This window comes from Taudactylus pleione, unplaced genomic scaffold (assembly GCF_031769625.1).
Source record: "Taudactylus pleione unplaced genomic scaffold, aTauple2 ptg000967l, whole genome shotgun sequence".
NCBI lineage: Eukaryota > Metazoa > Chordata > Amphibia > Anura > Myobatrachidae > Taudactylus > Taudactylus pleione.
The window spans coordinates 5,770,001-5,785,000 of NW_028285368.1; the positions used below are offsets into that span (position 1 = coordinate 5,770,001).

Here is a 15,000-nt window from a genome sequence, read left to right on the forward strand (position 1 = left end):
TTGAATTAAGAAGTAAAAGATGTCTAAAGTTAATGTTTTTGAGCACCTACAGCCAAACCACACTGGACATGGCCAATCTAGTCTGATCTTGGAAGCTATGCAGTGTTGGGCCTGGTTAGTACTTGGATGGGAGACCAACTGGGAATACCAGGTGCTGTAGGTAATTTTATACTGCCATAACATTCTTTTCTATTACATTTTACATTTAATTTTTTCAACTTATCAATGAATTTACTTGAGTTAAGAAGTAATAGAGGTCTAAAGTTAATGTTTTTGAACACCTACAGCCAAACCACACTGGACATGCCCAATCTTGTCTGGTCTTGGAAGCTATGCAGTGTTGGGCCTGGTTTGTACTTGGATGGGAGACCACCTGGAAATACCAGGTGCTGTAGGTAATTTTATACAGCCAAAACATTCTTTTCTATTACATTTTACATTTAATTTTTTCAACTTATCAATGAATTTACTTGAGTTAAGAAGTAAAAGAGGTCTAAAGTTAATGTTTTTGGGCACCTACAGCCAAACCACACTGGACTTGCCCAATCTCGTCTGATCTTGGAAGCTATGCAGTGTTGGGCCTGGTTAGTACTTGGATGGGAAACCACCTGGGAATACCAGGTGCTGTAGGTAATTTTATACTGCCATAACATTCTTTTCTATTACATTTTACATTTAGTTTTTTCAACTTATCAATGAATTTACTTGAGTTAAGAAGTAATAGAGGTCTAAAGTTAATGTTTTTGAGCTCCTACAGCCATACCACACTGGACATGCCCAATCTCGTCTGATCTTGGAAGCTATGCAGTGTTGGGCCTGGTTAGTACTTGGATGGGAAACCATCTGGGAATACCAGGTGCTGTAGGTAATTTTATACTGCCATAACTTTCTTTTCTATTACATTTTACATTTAATTTTTTCAACTTATCAATGAATTTACTTGAGTTAAGAAGTAAAAGAGGTCTAAAGTTAATATTTTTGAGCACCTGCAGCCAAACCATACTGGACATGGCCAATGTCATCTGATCTTGGAAGCTATGCAGTGTTTGGCATTTTTAGTACTTGGATGGGAGACAACCTGGGAATACCAGGTGCTGTAGGTACTTTTATACTGCCATAAAATTCTTTTCTATTACATTTTACATTTAATTTTTTCAACTTATCAATGAATTTACTTGAGTTAAGAAGTAATAGAGGTCTAAATTTAATGCTTTTGAGCACCTACAGCCAAACCACACTGCACATGCCCAATCTCGTCTGGTCTTGGAAGCTATGCAGTGTTGGGCTTGGTTTGTACTTAGATGGGAGACCACCTGGAAATACCAGGTGCTGTAGGTAATTTTATACAGCCAAAACATTCTTTTCTATTACATTTTACATTTAATTTTTTCAACTTATCAATGAATTTACTTGAGTTAAGAAGTAAAAGAGGCCTAAAGTTAATTTTTTTGAGCACCTACAGCCAAACCACACTGGACATGCCCAATCTAGTCTGATCTTGGAAGCTATGCAGTGTTGGGCCTGGTTAGTACTTGGATGGGAGACCACCTGGGAATACCAGGTGCTGTAGGTAATTTTATACTGCCATAACATTCTTTTCTATTACATTTGACATTTAATTTTTTCAACTTATCAATGAATTTACTTGAGTTAAGAAGTAATAGAGGTCTAAAGTTAATGGTTCTGAGCACCTACAGCCAAACCACACTGGACATGCCCAATGTCGTCTGATCTTGGAAGCTATGCAGTGTTGGGCCTGTTAGTACTTGGATGGGAGACCACCTGGGAATACCAGGTGCTGTAGGTAATTTTATACTGCCATAACATTCTTTTCTATTACATTTTACATTTAATTTTTTCAACTTATCAATGAATTTACTTGAGTTAAGAAGTAATAGAGGTCTAAAGTTAATGTTTTTGAGCACCTACAGCCAAACCACACTGGACATGCCCAATCTTGTCTGGTCTTGGAAGTTATGCAGTGTTGGGCCTGGTTTGTACTTGGATGGGAGACCACCTGGAAATACCAGGTGCTGTAGGTAATTTTATACAGCCAAAACATTCTTTTCTATTACATTTTACATTTAATTTTTTCAACTTATCAATGAATTTACTTGAGTTAAGAAGTAAAAGAGGTCTAAAGTTAATGTTTTTGGGCACCTACAGCCAAACCACACTGGACTTGCCCAATCTCGTCTGATCTTGGAAGCTATGCAGTGTTGGGCCTGGTTAGTACTTGGATGGGAAACCACCTGGGAATACCAGGTGCTGTAGGTAATTTTATACTGCCATAACATTCTTTTCTATTACATTTTACATTTAATTTTTTCAACTTATCAATGAATTTACTTGAGTTAAGAAGTAATAGAGGTCTAAAGTTAATGTTTTTGAGCTCCTACAGCCATACCACACTGGACATGCCCAATCTCGTCTGATCTTGGAAGCTATGCAGTGTTGGGCCTGGTTAGTACTGGGACGGGAGACCACCTGGGAATACCAGGTGCTGTAGGTAATTTTATACTGCCATAACATTCTTTTCTATCACATTTTACATTTAATTTTTTCAACTTATCAATGAATTTACTTGAGTTAAGAAGTAAAAGAGGTCTAAAGTTAAGATTTTTGAGAAACTACAGCCAAACCACACTGGACATGGCCAATGTCGTCTGATCTTGGAAGTTATGCAGTGTTGGGCCTGGTTAGTACTTGGATGGGAAATCATCTGGGAATACCAGGTGCTGTAGGTAATTTTATACTGCCATAACATTCTTTTCTATTACATTTTACATTTAATTTTTTCAACTTATCAATGAATTTACTTGAGTTAAGAAGTAAAAGAGGTCTAAAGTTAATATTTTTGAGCACCTGCAGCCAAACCATACTGGACATGGCCAATGTCATCTGATCTTGGAAGCTATGCAGTGTTGGGCATTTTTAGTACTTGGATGGGAGACAACCTGGGAATACCAGGTGCTGTAGGTACTTTTATACTGCCATAAAATTCTTTTCTATTACATTTTACATTTAATTTTTTCAACTTATCAATGAATTTACTTGAGTTAAGAAGTAATAGAGGTCTAAATTTAATGCTTTTGAGCACCTACAGCCAAACCACACTGCACATGCCCAATCTCGTCTGGTCTTGGAAGCTATGCAGTGTTGGGCCTGGTTTGTACTTAGATGGGAGACCACCTGGAAATACCAGGTGCTGTAGGTAATTTTATACAGCCATAACATTCTTTTCTATTACATTTTACATTTAATTTTTTCAACTTATCAATGAATTTACTTGAGTTAAGAAGTAAAAGAGGCCTAAAGTTAATTTTTTTGAGCACCTACAGCCAAACCACACTGGACATGCCCAATCTAGTCTTATCTTGGAAGCTATGCAGTGTTGGGCCTGGTTAGTACTTGGATGGGAGACCACCTGGGAATACCAGGTGCTGTAGGTAATTTTATACTGCCATAACATTCTTTTCTATTACATTTTACATTTAATTTTTTCAACTTATCAATGAATTTACTTGAGTTAAGAAGTAATAGAGGTCTAAAGTTAATGTTTCTGAGCACCTACAGCCAAACCACACTGGACATGCCCAATGTCGTCTGATCTTGGAAGCTATGCAGTGTTGGGCCTGTTAGTACTTGGATGGGAGACCACCTGGGAATACCAGGAGCTGTAGGTAATTTTATACTGCCATAACATTCTTTTCTATTACATTTTACATTTCATTTTTCAACTTATCATTGAATTTACATGAGTTAAGAAGTAAAAGAGGTCTAAAGTTAATATTTTTGCGCACCTACAGCCAAACCACACTGGACATGCCCAATCTCGTCTGATCTTGGAAGTTATGCAGTGTTGGGTCTGGTTAGTACTTGGATGGGAGGCCACCTGGGAATACCAGGTGCTGTAGGTAATTTTATACTGCGATAACATTCTTTTCTATTACATTTTACATTTAATTTTTTCAACTTATCAATGAATATACTTGAGTTAAGAAGTAAAAGAGGTCTAAAGTTAATGTTTTTGAGCACCTACAGCCAAACCACACTGGACATGGCCAATGTCGTCTGATCTTGGAAGCTGTGCAGTGTTCGGCATGGTTATTATGTGGATGGGAGTCCACCTGGGAATACCAGGTGCTGTAGGTAATTTTATACTGCCATAACATTCTTTTCAATTACATTTTACATTTAATTTTTTCAACTTATCAATGAATTTACATGAGTTAAGAAGTAATAGACGTCTAAATTTAATGCTTTTGAGCACCTACAGCCAAACCACACTGGACATGCCCAATCTCATCTGATCTTGGAAGCTATGCAGTGTTGGGCTTGGGTAGTACTTGGTTGGGAGACCGCCTGGGAATACCAGGTGCTGTAGGTATTTTTATGCAGCCATAACATTCTTTTCTATTACATTTTACATTTAATTTTTTCAACTTATCAATGAATTTACTTGAGTAAAGAAGTAAAAGAGGTCTAAAGTTAATTTATTTGAGCACCTACAGTCAAACCACACTGGACATGCCCAATCTCGTCTGATCTTGGAAGCTATGCAGTGTTGGGTCTGGTTAGTACTTGGATGGGAGACCACCTGGGAATACCAGGTGCTGTAGGTAATTTTATACTGCCATAACATTCTTTTCTATTACATTTTACATTTCATTTTTTCAACTTATCAATGAATTTACATGAGTTAAGAAGTAATAGACGTCTAAATTTAATGCTTTTGAGCACCTACACTCTAACCACACTGGACATGCCCAATCTCGTCTGATCTTGGAAGCTATGCAGTGTTGGGCCTGGTTAGTACTTGGTTGGGAGACCACCTGGGAATACCAGGTGCTGTAGGTATTTTTATGCAGCCATAACATTCTTTTCTATTACATTTTACATTTAATTTTTTCAACTTATCAATGAATTTTCTTGAGTAAAGAAGTAAAAGAGGTCTAAAGTTAATGTATTTGAGCACCTACAGCCAATCCACACTGGACATGCCCAATCTCGTCTGATCTTGGAAACTATGCAGTGTTGGGCCTGGTTAGTACTTGGATGGGAGACCACCTGGGAATACCAGGTGCTGTAGGTAATTTTATACAGCCATAACCTTCTTTTCTATTACATTTTACATTAAATTTTTTCCACTTATCAAAGAATTTACTTGAGTTAAGAAGTAAAAGAGTTCTAAAGTTAATGTTTTTGAGCACCTACAGCCAAACCACACTGGACATGCCCAATCTCATCTGGTCTTGGAAGCTATGCAGTGTCGGGCCTGGTTTGTACTTGGATGGGAGACCACCTGGAAATACCAGGTGCTGTAGGTAATTTTATACAGCCAAAACATTCTTTTCTATTACATTTTACATTTAATTTTTTCAACTTATCAATGAATTTACTTGAGTTAAGAAGTAAAAGAGGTCTAAAGTTAACATTTTTGGGCACCTACAGCAAAACCACACTGGACATGCCCAATCTCGTCTGATCTTGGAAGCTATGCAGTGTTGGGCCTGGTTAGTACTTGGATGGGAAACCACCTGGGAATACCAGGTGCTGTAGGTAATTTTATACTGCCATAACATTGTTTTCTATTACATTTTACATTTAATTTTTTCAACTTATCAATGAATTTACTTGAGTTAAGAAGTAATAGAGGGCTAAAGTTAATGTTTTTGAACACCTACAGCCAAACCACACTGGACATGCCCAATCTTGTCTGGTCTTGGAAGCTATGCAGTGTTGGGCCTGGTTTGTACTTGGATGGGAGACCACCTGGAAATACCAGGTGCTGTAGGTAATTTTATACTGCCATAACATTCTTTTCTATTACATTTTACATTTAGTTTTTTCAACTTATCAATGAATTTACTTGAGTTAAGAAGTAATAGAGGTCTAAAGTTAATGTTTTTGAGCTCCTACAGCCATACCACACTGGACATGCCCAATCTCGTCTGATCTTGGAAGCTATGCAGTGTTGGGCCTGGTTAGTACTTGGATGGGAAACCATCTGGGAATACCAGGTGCTGTAGGTAATTTTATACTGCCATAACTTTCTTTTCTATTACATTTTACATTTAATTTTTTCAACTTATCAATGAATTTACTTGAGTTAAGAAGTAAAAGAGGTCTAAAGTTAATATTTTTGAGCACCTGCAGCCAAACCATACTGGACATGGCCAATGTCATCTGATCTTGGAAGCTATGCAGTGTTTGGCATTTTTAGTACTTGGATGGGAGACAACCTGGGAATACCAGGTGCTGTAGGTACTTTTATACTGCCATAAAATTCTTTTCTATTACATTTTACATTTAATTTTTTCAACTTATCAATGAATTTACTTGAGTTAAGAAGTAATAGAGGTCTAAATTTAATGCTTTTGAGCACCTACAGCCAAACCACACTGCACATGCCCAATCTCGTCTGGTCTTGGAAGCTATGCAGTGTTGGGCTTGGTTTGTACTTAGATGGGAGACCACCTGGAAATACCAGGTGCTGTAGGTAATTTTATACAGCCAAAACATTCTTTTCTATTACATTTTACATTTAATTTTTTCAACTTATCAATGAATTTACTTGAGTTAAGAAGTAAAAGAGGCCTAAAGTTAATTTTTTTGAGCACCTACAGCCAAACCACACTGGACATGCCCAATCTAGTCTGATCTTGGAAGCTATGCAGTGTTGGGCCTGGTTAGTACTTGGATGGGAGACCACCTGGGAATACCAGGTGCTGTAGGTAATTTTATACTGCCATAACATTCTTTTCTATTACATTTGACATTTAATTTTTTCAACTTATCAATGAATTTACTTGAGTTAAGAAGTAATAGAGGTCTAAAGTTAATGGTTCCGAGCACCTACAGCCAAACCACACTGGACATGCCCAATGTCGTCTGATCTTGGAAGCTATGCAGTGTTGGGCCTGTTAGTACTTGGATGGGAGACCACCTGGGAATACCAGGTGCTGTAGGTAATTTTATACTGCCATAACATTCTTTTCTATTACATTTTACATTTAATTTTTTCAACTTATCAATGAATTTACTTGAGTTAAGAAGTAATAGAGGTCTAAAGTTAATGTTTTTGAGCACCTACAGCCAAACCACACTGGACATGCCCAATCTTGTCTGGTCTTGGAAGCTATGCAGTGTTGGGCCTGGTTTGTACTTGGATGGGAGACCACCTGGAAATACCAGGTGCTGTAGGTAATTTTATACAGCCAAAACATTCTTTTCTATTACATTTTACATTTAATTTTTTCAACTTATCAATGAATTTACTTGAGTTAAGAAGTAAAAGAGGTCTAAAGTTAATGTTTTTGGGCACCTACAGCCAAACCACACTGGACTTGCCCAATCTCGTCTGATCTTGGAAGCTATGCAGTGTTGGGCCTGGTTAGTACTTGGATGGGAAACCACCTGGGAATACCAGGTGCTGTAGGTAATTTTATACTGCCATAACATTCTTTTCTATTACATTTTACATTTAATTTTTTCAACTTATCAATGAATTTACTTGAGTTAAGAAGTAATAGAGGTCAAAAGTTAATGTTTTTGAGCTCCTACAGCCATACCACACTGGACATGCCCAATCTCGTCTGATCTTGGAAGCTATGCAGTGTTGGGCCTGGTTAGTACTGGGACGGGAGACCACCTGGGAATACCAGGTGCTGTAGGTAATTTTATACTGCCATAACATTCTTTTCTATCACATTTTACATTTAATTTTTTCAACTTATCAATGAATTTACTTGAGTTAAGAAGTAAAAGAGGTCTAAAGTTAAGATTTTTGAGAAACTACAGCCAAACCACACTGGACATGGCCAATGTCGTCTGATCTTGGAAGTTATGCAGTGTTGGGCCTGGTTAGTACTTGGATGGGAAATCATCTGGGAATACCAGGTGCTGTAGGTAATTTTATACTGCCATAACATTCTTTTCTATTACATTTTACATTTAATTTTTTCAACTTATCAATGAATTTACTTGAGTTAAGAAGTAAAAGAGGTCTAAAGTTAATATTTTTGAGCACCTGCAGCCAAACCATACTGGACATGGCCAATGTCATCTGATCTTGGAAGCTATGCAGTGTTGGGCATTTTTAGTACTTGGATGGGAGACAACCTGGGAATACCAGGTGCTGTAGGTACTTTTATACTGCCATAAAATTCTTTTCTATTACATTTTACATTTAATTTTTTCAACTTATCAATGAATTTACTTGAGTTAAGAAGTAATAGAGGTCTAAATTTAATGCTTTTGAGCACCTACAGCCAAACCACACTGCACATGCCCAATCTCGTCTGGTCTTGGAAGCTATGCAGTGTTGGGCCTGGTTTGTACTTAGATGGGAGACCACCTGGAAATACCAGGTGCTGTAGGTAATTTTATACAGCCATAACATTCTTTTCTATTACATTTTACATTTAATTTTTTCAACTTATCAATGAATTTACTTGAGTTAAGAAGTAAAAGAGGCCTAAAGTTAATTTTTTTGAGCACCTACAGCCAAACCACACTGGACATGCCCAATCTAGTCTTATCTTGGAAGCTATGCAGTGTTGGGCCTGGTTAGTACTTGGATGGGAGACCACCTGGGAATACCAGGTGCTGTAGGTAATTTTATACTGCCATAACATTCTTTTCTATTACATTTTACATTTAATTTTTTCAACTTATCAATGAATTTACTTGAGTTAAGAAGTAATAGAGGTCTAAAGTTAATGTTTCTGAGCACCTACAGCCAAACCACACTGGACATGCCCAATGTCGTCTGATCTTGGAAGCTATGCAGTGTTGGGCCTGTTAGTACTTGGATGGGAGACCACCTGGGAATACCAGGAGCTGTAGGTAATTTTATACTGCCATAACATTCTTTTCTATTACATTTTACATTTCATTTTTCAACTTATCATTGAATTTACATGAGTTAAGAAGTAAAAGAGGTCTAAAGTTAATATTTTTGCGCACCTACAGCCAAACCACACTGGACATGCCCAATCTCGTCTGATCTTGGAAGTTATGCAGTGTTGGGTCTGGTTAGTACTTGGATGGGAGGCCACCTGGGAATACCAGGTGCTGTAGGTAATTTTATACTGCGATAACATTCTTTTCTATTACATTTTACATTTAATTTTTTCAACTTATCAATGAATATACTTGAGTTAAGAAGTAAAAGAGGTCTAAAGTTAATGTTTTTGAGCACCTACAGCCAAACCACACTGGACATGGCCAATGTCGTCTGATCTTGGAAGCTATGCAGTGTTCGGCATGGTTATTATGTGGATGGGAGTCCACCTGGGAATACCAGGTGCTGTAGGTAATTTTATACTGCCATAACATTCTTTTCAATTACATTTTACATTTAATTTTTTCAACTTATCAATGAATTTACATGAGTTAAGAAGTAATAGACGTCTAAATTTAATGCTTTTGAGCACCTACAGCCAAACCACACTGGACATGCCCAATCTCATCTGATCTTGGAAGCTATGCAGTGTTGGGCTTGGGTAGTACTTGGTTGGGAGACCGCCTGGGAATACCAGGTGCTGTAGGTATTTTTATGCAGCCATAACATTCTTTTCTATTACATTTTACATTTAATTTTTTCAACTTATCAATGAATTTACTTGAGTAAAGAAGTAAAAGAGGTCTAAAGTTAATTTATTTGAGCACCTACAGTCAAACCACACTGGACATGCCCAATCTCGTCTGATCTTGGAAGCTATGCAGTGTTGGGTCTGGTTAGTACTTGGATGGGAGACCACCTGGGAATACCAGGTGCTGTAGGTAATTTTATACTGCCATAACATTCTTTTCTATTACATTTTACATTTCATTTTTTCAACTTATCAATGAATTTACATGAGTTAAGAAGTAATAGACGTCTAAATTTAATGCTTTTGAGCACCTACACTCTAACCACACTGGACATGCCCAATCTCGTCTGATCTTGGAAGCTATGCAGTGTTGGGCCTGGTTAGTACTTGGTTGGGAGACCACCTGGGAATACCAGGTGCTGTAGGTATTTTTATGCAGCCATAACATTCTTTTCTATTACATTTTACATTTAATTTTTTCAACTTATCAATGAATTTTCTTGAGTAAAGAAGTAAAAGAGGTCTAAAGTTAATGTATTTGAGCACCTACAGCCAATCCACACTGGACATGCCCAATCTCGTCTGATCTTGGAAACTATGCAGTGTTGGGCCTGGTTAGTACTTGGATTCGAGACCACCTGGGAATACCAGGTGCTGTAGGTAATTTTATACAGCCATAACCTTCTTTTCTATTACATTTTACATTAAATTTTTTCCACTTATCAAAGAATTTACTTGAGTTAAGAAGTAAAAGAGTTCTAAAGTTAATGTTTTTGAGCACCTACAGCCAAACCACACTGGACATGCCCAATCTCATCTGGTCTTGGAAGCTATGCAGTGTCGGGCCTGGTTTGTACTTGGATGGGAGACCACCTGGAAATACCAGGTGCTGTAGGTAATTTTATACAGCCAAAACATTCTTTTCTATTACATTTTACATTTAATTTTTTCAACTTATCAATGAATTTACTTGAGTTAAGAAGTAAAAGAGGTCTAAAGTTAACATTTTTGGGCACCTACAGCAAAACCACACTGGACATGCCCAATCTCGTCTGATCTTGGAAGCTATGCAGTGTTGGGCCTGGTTAGTACTTGGATGGGAAACCACCTGGGAATACCAGGTGCTGTAGGTAATTTTATACTGCCATAACATTGTTTTCTATTACATTTTACATTTAATTTTTTCAACTTATCAATGAATTTACTTGAGTTAAGAAGTAATAGAGGGCTAAAGTTAATGTTTTTGAGCTCCTACAGCCAAACCACACTGGACATGCCCAATCTCGCCTGATCTTGGAAGCTATGCAGTGTTGGGCCTGGTTAGTACTGGGACAGGAGACCACCTGGGAATACCAGGTGCTGTAGGTAATTTTATATAGCAATAACATTCTTTTCTATTACATTTTACATTACATTTTTTCAACTTATCAATGAATTTACTTGAGATAAGAAGTAAAAGAGGTCTAAAGTTAATATTTTTGAGCACCTGCAACCAAACCATACTGGACATGGCCAATGTCATCTGATCTTGGAAGCAATGCAGTGTTGGGCATGGTTAGTTCTTGGATGGGAGACAACCTGGGAATACCAGGTGCTGTAGGTAGTTTTATACTGCCATAACATTCTTTTCTATTACATTTTACATTTAATTTTTTCAACTTATCAATGAATTTACTTGAGTAAAGAAGTAATAGAGGTCTAAATTTAATGCTTTTGAGCACCTACAGCCAAACCACACTGGACATGCCCAATCTCGTCTGATCTTGGAAGCTATGCAGTGTTGGGCCTGGTTAGTACTTGGATGGGAGACCACCTGGGAATACCAGGAGCTGTAGGTAATTTTATACTGCCATAACATTCTTTTCTATTACATTTTACATTTAATTTTTCAACTTATCATTGAATTTACATGAGTTAAGAAGTAAAAGAGGTCTAAAGTTAATGTTTTTTCGTACCTACAGCCAAACCACACTGGACATGCCCAATCTCGTCTGATCTTGGAAGTTATGCAGTGTTGGGCCTGGTTAGTATTTGGATGGGAGACCACCTGGGAATACCAGGTGCAGTAGGTAATTTTATACTGCCATAACATACTTTTCTATTACATTTTACATTTAATTTTTTCAACTTATCAATGAATTTACTTGAGTTAAGAAGTAATAGAGGTCTTAAGTTAAAGTTTTTGAGCACCTACAGCCAAACCACACTGGACATGCCCAATCTCGTCTGATCTTGGTAGCTATGCAGTGTTGGGTCTGGTCAGTACTTGGATGGGAAACCACCTGGGAATACTAGGTGCTGTAGGTAATTTTATACTGCCATAACATTCTTTTCTATTACATTTTACATTTAATTTTTTCAACTTGTCAATGAATTTACTTGAGTTAATAAGTAAAAGAGGTCTAAAGTTAATATTTTTGAGCACCTACAGCCAAACCATACAGGACATGGCCAATGTCATCTTATCTTGGAAGCTATGCAGTGTTGGGCATGGTTAGTACGTGGATGGGAGACATCCTGGGAATACCAGGTGCTGTAGGTACTTTTATACTGCCATAACATTCTTTTCTATTACATTTTAATTTTAATTTTTTCAACTTATCAATGAATTTACTTGAGTTAAGCAGTAATAGAGGTCTAAAGTTAAGTATTTTGAGCACCTACAGCTAAACCACACTGGACATGCCCAATCTCGTCTGATCTTGGAAGCTAAGCATTGTTGGGCCTGGTTAGTACTTGGATGGGAGACCACCTGGGAATACCAGGTGCTGTAGGTAATTTTATACAGCCAAAACATTCTTTTCTATTACATTTTAGATTACATTTTTTCAACTTATCAATGAATTTACTTGAGTTAAGAAGTAATAGAGGTCTTAAGTTAAAGTTTTTGAGCACCTACAGCCAAACCACACAGGACATGCCCAATCTCGTCTGATCTTGGTAGCTATGCAGTGTTGGGCCTTGTCAGTACTTGGATGGGAAACCACCTGGGAAAACCAGGTGCAGTAGGTAATTTTATACTGCCATAACATTCTTTTCTATTACATTTTACATTTAATTTTTTCAACTTATCAATGAATTTACTTGAGTTAAGAAGTAAAAGAGGTCTAAAGTTAATATTTTTGAGCACCTACAGCCAAACCACACTGGACATGGCCAATGTCGTCTGATCTTGGAAGCTATGCAGTGTTGGGCATGGATAGTACTTGGATGGGAAACCACCTGGAAATACTAGGTGCTGTAGGTAATTTTATACTGCCATAACATTCTTTTCTATTACATTTTACATTTAATTTTTTCAACTTGTCAATGAATTTACTTGAGTTAATAAGTAAAAGAGGTCTAAAGTTAATATTTTTGAGCACCTACAGCCAAACCATACAGGACATGGCCAATGTCATCTTATCTTGGAAGCTATGCAGTGTTGGGCATGGTTAGTATGTGGATGGGAGACATCCTGGGAATACCAGGTGCTGTAGGTACTTTTATACTGCCATAACATTCTTTTCTATTACATTTTACTTTTAATTTTTTCAACTTATCAATGAATTTACTTGAGTTAAGAAGTAATAGAGGTCTAAAGTTAAATATTTTGAGCACCTACAACCAAACCACACTGGACATGCCCAATCTTGTCTGGTCTTGGAAGCTATGCAGTGTTGGGCCTGGTTTGTACTTGGATGGGAGACCACCCGGAAATACCAGGTGCTGTAAGTAATTTTATACAGCCAAAACATTCTTTTCTATTACATTTTACATTTAATTTTTTCAACTTATCAATGAATTTACTTGAGTTAAGAAGTAAAAGAGGTCTAAAGTTAATGTTTTTGGGCACCTACAGCCAAACCACACTGGACATGCCCAATCTCGTCTGATCTTGGAAGCTATGCAGTGTTGGGCCTGGTTAGTACTTGGATGGGAAACCACCTGGGGATACCAGGTGCTGTAGGTAATTTTATACTGCCATAACATTCTTTTCTATTACATTTTACATTTAATTTTTTCAACTTATCAATGAATTTACTTGAGTTAAGAAGTAATAGAGGTCTAAAGTTAATGTTTTTGAGCTCCTACAGCCATACCACACTGGACATGCCCAATCCCGTCTGATCTTGGAAGCTATGCATTGTTGGGCCTGGTTAGTACTGGGACGGGAGACCACCTGGGAATACCAGGTGCTGTAGGTAATTTTATACTGCCATAACATTCTTTTCTATTACATTTTACATTTAATTTTTTCAACTTATCAATGAATTTACTTGAGTTAAGAAGTAAAAGAGGTCTAAAGTTAAGATTTTTGAGAAACTACAGCCAAATCACACTGGACATGGCCAATGTCGTCTGATCTTGGAAGCTATGCAGTGTTGGGCCTGGTTAGTACTTGGATGGGAAACCATCTGGGAATACCAGGTGCTGTAGGTAATTTTATACTGCCATAACATTCTTTTCTATTACATTCTACATTTAATTTTTTCAACTTATCAATGAATTTAGTAAAAGAGGTCTAAAGTTAATATTTTTGAGCACCTGCAGCCAAACCATACTGGACATGGCCAATGTCATCTGATCTTGGAAGCTATGCAGTGTTGGGCATTTTTAGTACTTGGATGGGAGACAACCTGGGAATACCAGGTGCTGTAGGTACTTTTATACTGCCATAAAATTCTTTTCTATTACATTTTACATTTAATTTTTTCAACTTATCAATGAATTTACTTGAGTTAAGAAGTAATAGAGGTCTAAATTTAATGCTTTTGAGCACCTACAGCCAAACCACACTGCACATGCCCAATCTCATCTGGTCTTGGAAGCTATGCAGTGTTGGGCCTGGTTTGTACTTAGATGGGAGACCACCTGGGAATACCAGGTGCTGTAGGTAATTTTATACAGCCATAACATTCTTTTCTATTACATTTTACATTTAATTTTTTCAACTTATCAATGAATTTACTTGAGTTAAGAAGTAATAGAGGTCTAAAGTTAATGTTTCTGAGCACCTACAGCCAAACCACACTGAACATGCCCAATGTCGTCTGATCTTGGAAGCTATGCAGTGTTGGGCCTGTTAGTACTTGGATGGGAGACCACCTGGGAATACCAGGAGCTGTAGGTAATTTTATACTGCCATAACATTCTTTTCTATTACATTTTACATTTCATTTTTTCAACTTATCAATGAATTTACTTGAGTTAAGAAGTAAAAGAGGTCTAAAGTTAATGTTTTTGAGCACCTACAGCCAAACCACACTGGACATGCCCAATCTCATCTGATCTTGGAAGTTATGCAGTGTTGGGTCTGGTTAGTACTTGGATGGGAGACCACCTGGGAATACCAGGTGCTGTAGGTAATTTTATACTGCGATAACATTCTTTTCTATTACATTTTACATTTAATTTTTTC

The 15,000-nt window shown here is 37.3% G+C and overlaps 6 non-coding genes and 47 pseudogenes across 6 annotated transcripts; all 53 read left to right on the top strand.

Moving 5' to 3' along the window:
* Positions 1-44: 44 nt before the first annotated feature.
* On the top strand, positions 45-163 carry LOC148456251 (5S ribosomal RNA; annotated as a pseudogene).
* Positions 164-279: 116 nt separating this feature from the next.
* LOC148456252 (5S ribosomal RNA) lies at positions 280-398 on the top strand (annotated as a pseudogene).
* A 116-nt stretch (positions 399-514) lies between these two features.
* On the top strand, positions 515-633 carry LOC148456253 (5S ribosomal RNA; annotated as a pseudogene).
* A 116-nt stretch (positions 634-749) lies between these two features.
* LOC148456254 (5S ribosomal RNA) lies at positions 750-868 on the top strand. Its single transcript, XR_015873875.1, has one exon. It is a non-coding gene; the product is annotated as a 5S ribosomal RNA (ribosomal RNA).
* Positions 869-1,219: 351 nt separating this feature from the next.
* Positions 1,220-1,338, top strand: LOC148456255 (5S ribosomal RNA; annotated as a pseudogene).
* Positions 1,339-1,454: 116 nt separating this feature from the next.
* LOC148456256 (5S ribosomal RNA) lies at positions 1,455-1,573 on the top strand (annotated as a pseudogene).
* Positions 1,574-1,689: 116 nt separating this feature from the next.
* LOC148456257 (5S ribosomal RNA) lies at positions 1,690-1,807 on the top strand (annotated as a pseudogene).
* A 116-nt stretch (positions 1,808-1,923) lies between these two features.
* On the top strand, positions 1,924-2,042 carry LOC148456258 (5S ribosomal RNA; annotated as a pseudogene).
* Positions 2,043-2,158: 116 nt separating this feature from the next.
* On the top strand, positions 2,159-2,277 carry LOC148456259 (5S ribosomal RNA; annotated as a pseudogene).
* Positions 2,278-2,393: 116 nt separating this feature from the next.
* Positions 2,394-2,512, top strand: LOC148456260 (5S ribosomal RNA). Its single transcript, XR_015873917.1, has one exon. It is a non-coding gene; the product is annotated as a 5S ribosomal RNA (ribosomal RNA).
* A 116-nt stretch (positions 2,513-2,628) lies between these two features.
* LOC148456261 (5S ribosomal RNA) lies at positions 2,629-2,747 on the top strand (annotated as a pseudogene).
* A 351-nt stretch (positions 2,748-3,098) lies between these two features.
* LOC148456262 (5S ribosomal RNA) lies at positions 3,099-3,217 on the top strand (annotated as a pseudogene).
* A 116-nt stretch (positions 3,218-3,333) lies between these two features.
* On the top strand, positions 3,334-3,452 carry LOC148456263 (5S ribosomal RNA; annotated as a pseudogene).
* A 116-nt stretch (positions 3,453-3,568) lies between these two features.
* Positions 3,569-3,686, top strand: LOC148456264 (5S ribosomal RNA; annotated as a pseudogene).
* Positions 3,687-3,801: 115 nt separating this feature from the next.
* Positions 3,802-3,920, top strand: LOC148456265 (5S ribosomal RNA; annotated as a pseudogene).
* Positions 3,921-4,271: 351 nt separating this feature from the next.
* Positions 4,272-4,390, top strand: LOC148456266 (5S ribosomal RNA; annotated as a pseudogene).
* A 116-nt stretch (positions 4,391-4,506) lies between these two features.
* On the top strand, positions 4,507-4,625 carry LOC148456267 (5S ribosomal RNA; annotated as a pseudogene).
* A 116-nt stretch (positions 4,626-4,741) lies between these two features.
* LOC148456268 (5S ribosomal RNA) lies at positions 4,742-4,860 on the top strand (annotated as a pseudogene).
* A 116-nt stretch (positions 4,861-4,976) lies between these two features.
* LOC148456269 (5S ribosomal RNA) lies at positions 4,977-5,095 on the top strand (annotated as a pseudogene).
* Positions 5,096-5,211: 116 nt separating this feature from the next.
* LOC148456270 (5S ribosomal RNA) lies at positions 5,212-5,330 on the top strand (annotated as a pseudogene).
* A 116-nt stretch (positions 5,331-5,446) lies between these two features.
* LOC148456271 (5S ribosomal RNA) lies at positions 5,447-5,565 on the top strand (annotated as a pseudogene).
* A 116-nt stretch (positions 5,566-5,681) lies between these two features.
* LOC148456272 (5S ribosomal RNA) lies at positions 5,682-5,800 on the top strand (annotated as a pseudogene).
* A 116-nt stretch (positions 5,801-5,916) lies between these two features.
* Positions 5,917-6,035, top strand: LOC148456273 (5S ribosomal RNA). The gene has a single exon (XR_015873876.1). It is a non-coding gene; the product is annotated as a 5S ribosomal RNA (ribosomal RNA).
* A 351-nt stretch (positions 6,036-6,386) lies between these two features.
* On the top strand, positions 6,387-6,505 carry LOC148456274 (5S ribosomal RNA; annotated as a pseudogene).
* Positions 6,506-6,621: 116 nt separating this feature from the next.
* On the top strand, positions 6,622-6,740 carry LOC148456275 (5S ribosomal RNA; annotated as a pseudogene).
* Positions 6,741-6,856: 116 nt separating this feature from the next.
* Positions 6,857-6,974, top strand: LOC148456276 (5S ribosomal RNA; annotated as a pseudogene).
* A 116-nt stretch (positions 6,975-7,090) lies between these two features.
* LOC148456277 (5S ribosomal RNA) lies at positions 7,091-7,209 on the top strand (annotated as a pseudogene).
* Positions 7,210-7,325: 116 nt separating this feature from the next.
* On the top strand, positions 7,326-7,444 carry LOC148456278 (5S ribosomal RNA; annotated as a pseudogene).
* Positions 7,445-7,560: 116 nt separating this feature from the next.
* LOC148456279 (5S ribosomal RNA) lies at positions 7,561-7,679 on the top strand. Its single transcript, XR_015873919.1, has one exon. It is a non-coding gene; the product is annotated as a 5S ribosomal RNA (ribosomal RNA).
* Positions 7,680-7,795: 116 nt separating this feature from the next.
* LOC148456280 (5S ribosomal RNA) lies at positions 7,796-7,914 on the top strand (annotated as a pseudogene).
* Positions 7,915-8,265: 351 nt separating this feature from the next.
* Positions 8,266-8,384, top strand: LOC148456281 (5S ribosomal RNA; annotated as a pseudogene).
* A 116-nt stretch (positions 8,385-8,500) lies between these two features.
* On the top strand, positions 8,501-8,619 carry LOC148456282 (5S ribosomal RNA; annotated as a pseudogene).
* Positions 8,620-8,735: 116 nt separating this feature from the next.
* LOC148456283 (5S ribosomal RNA) lies at positions 8,736-8,853 on the top strand (annotated as a pseudogene).
* Positions 8,854-8,968: 115 nt separating this feature from the next.
* On the top strand, positions 8,969-9,087 carry LOC148456284 (5S ribosomal RNA; annotated as a pseudogene).
* Positions 9,088-9,438: 351 nt separating this feature from the next.
* Positions 9,439-9,557, top strand: LOC148456285 (5S ribosomal RNA; annotated as a pseudogene).
* A 116-nt stretch (positions 9,558-9,673) lies between these two features.
* Positions 9,674-9,792, top strand: LOC148456286 (5S ribosomal RNA; annotated as a pseudogene).
* Positions 9,793-9,908: 116 nt separating this feature from the next.
* On the top strand, positions 9,909-10,027 carry LOC148456287 (5S ribosomal RNA; annotated as a pseudogene).
* A 116-nt stretch (positions 10,028-10,143) lies between these two features.
* LOC148456288 (5S ribosomal RNA) lies at positions 10,144-10,262 on the top strand (annotated as a pseudogene).
* A 116-nt stretch (positions 10,263-10,378) lies between these two features.
* LOC148456289 (5S ribosomal RNA) lies at positions 10,379-10,497 on the top strand (annotated as a pseudogene).
* A 116-nt stretch (positions 10,498-10,613) lies between these two features.
* On the top strand, positions 10,614-10,732 carry LOC148456290 (5S ribosomal RNA; annotated as a pseudogene).
* A 116-nt stretch (positions 10,733-10,848) lies between these two features.
* Positions 10,849-10,967, top strand: LOC148456291 (5S ribosomal RNA; annotated as a pseudogene).
* A 351-nt stretch (positions 10,968-11,318) lies between these two features.
* Positions 11,319-11,437, top strand: LOC148456292 (5S ribosomal RNA; annotated as a pseudogene).
* A 115-nt stretch (positions 11,438-11,552) lies between these two features.
* LOC148456293 (5S ribosomal RNA) lies at positions 11,553-11,671 on the top strand (annotated as a pseudogene).
* A 116-nt stretch (positions 11,672-11,787) lies between these two features.
* On the top strand, positions 11,788-11,906 carry LOC148456294 (5S ribosomal RNA; annotated as a pseudogene).
* A 351-nt stretch (positions 11,907-12,257) lies between these two features.
* LOC148456295 (5S ribosomal RNA) lies at positions 12,258-12,376 on the top strand. The gene has a single exon (XR_015873410.1). It is a non-coding gene; the product is annotated as a 5S ribosomal RNA (ribosomal RNA).
* A 116-nt stretch (positions 12,377-12,492) lies between these two features.
* LOC148456296 (5S ribosomal RNA) lies at positions 12,493-12,611 on the top strand (annotated as a pseudogene).
* Positions 12,612-13,197: 586 nt separating this feature from the next.
* On the top strand, positions 13,198-13,316 carry LOC148456297 (5S ribosomal RNA; annotated as a pseudogene).
* A 116-nt stretch (positions 13,317-13,432) lies between these two features.
* Positions 13,433-13,551, top strand: LOC148456298 (5S ribosomal RNA; annotated as a pseudogene).
* A 116-nt stretch (positions 13,552-13,667) lies between these two features.
* On the top strand, positions 13,668-13,786 carry LOC148456299 (5S ribosomal RNA; annotated as a pseudogene).
* Positions 13,787-13,902: 116 nt separating this feature from the next.
* Positions 13,903-14,021, top strand: LOC148456300 (5S ribosomal RNA; annotated as a pseudogene).
* Positions 14,022-14,359: 338 nt separating this feature from the next.
* LOC148456301 (5S ribosomal RNA) lies at positions 14,360-14,478 on the top strand (annotated as a pseudogene).
* A 116-nt stretch (positions 14,479-14,594) lies between these two features.
* Positions 14,595-14,712, top strand: LOC148456302 (5S ribosomal RNA; annotated as a pseudogene).
* Positions 14,713-14,828: 116 nt separating this feature from the next.
* Positions 14,829-14,947, top strand: LOC148456303 (5S ribosomal RNA). The gene has a single exon (XR_015873353.1). It is a non-coding gene; the product is annotated as a 5S ribosomal RNA (ribosomal RNA).
* Positions 14,948-15,000: the final 53 nt, after the last annotated feature.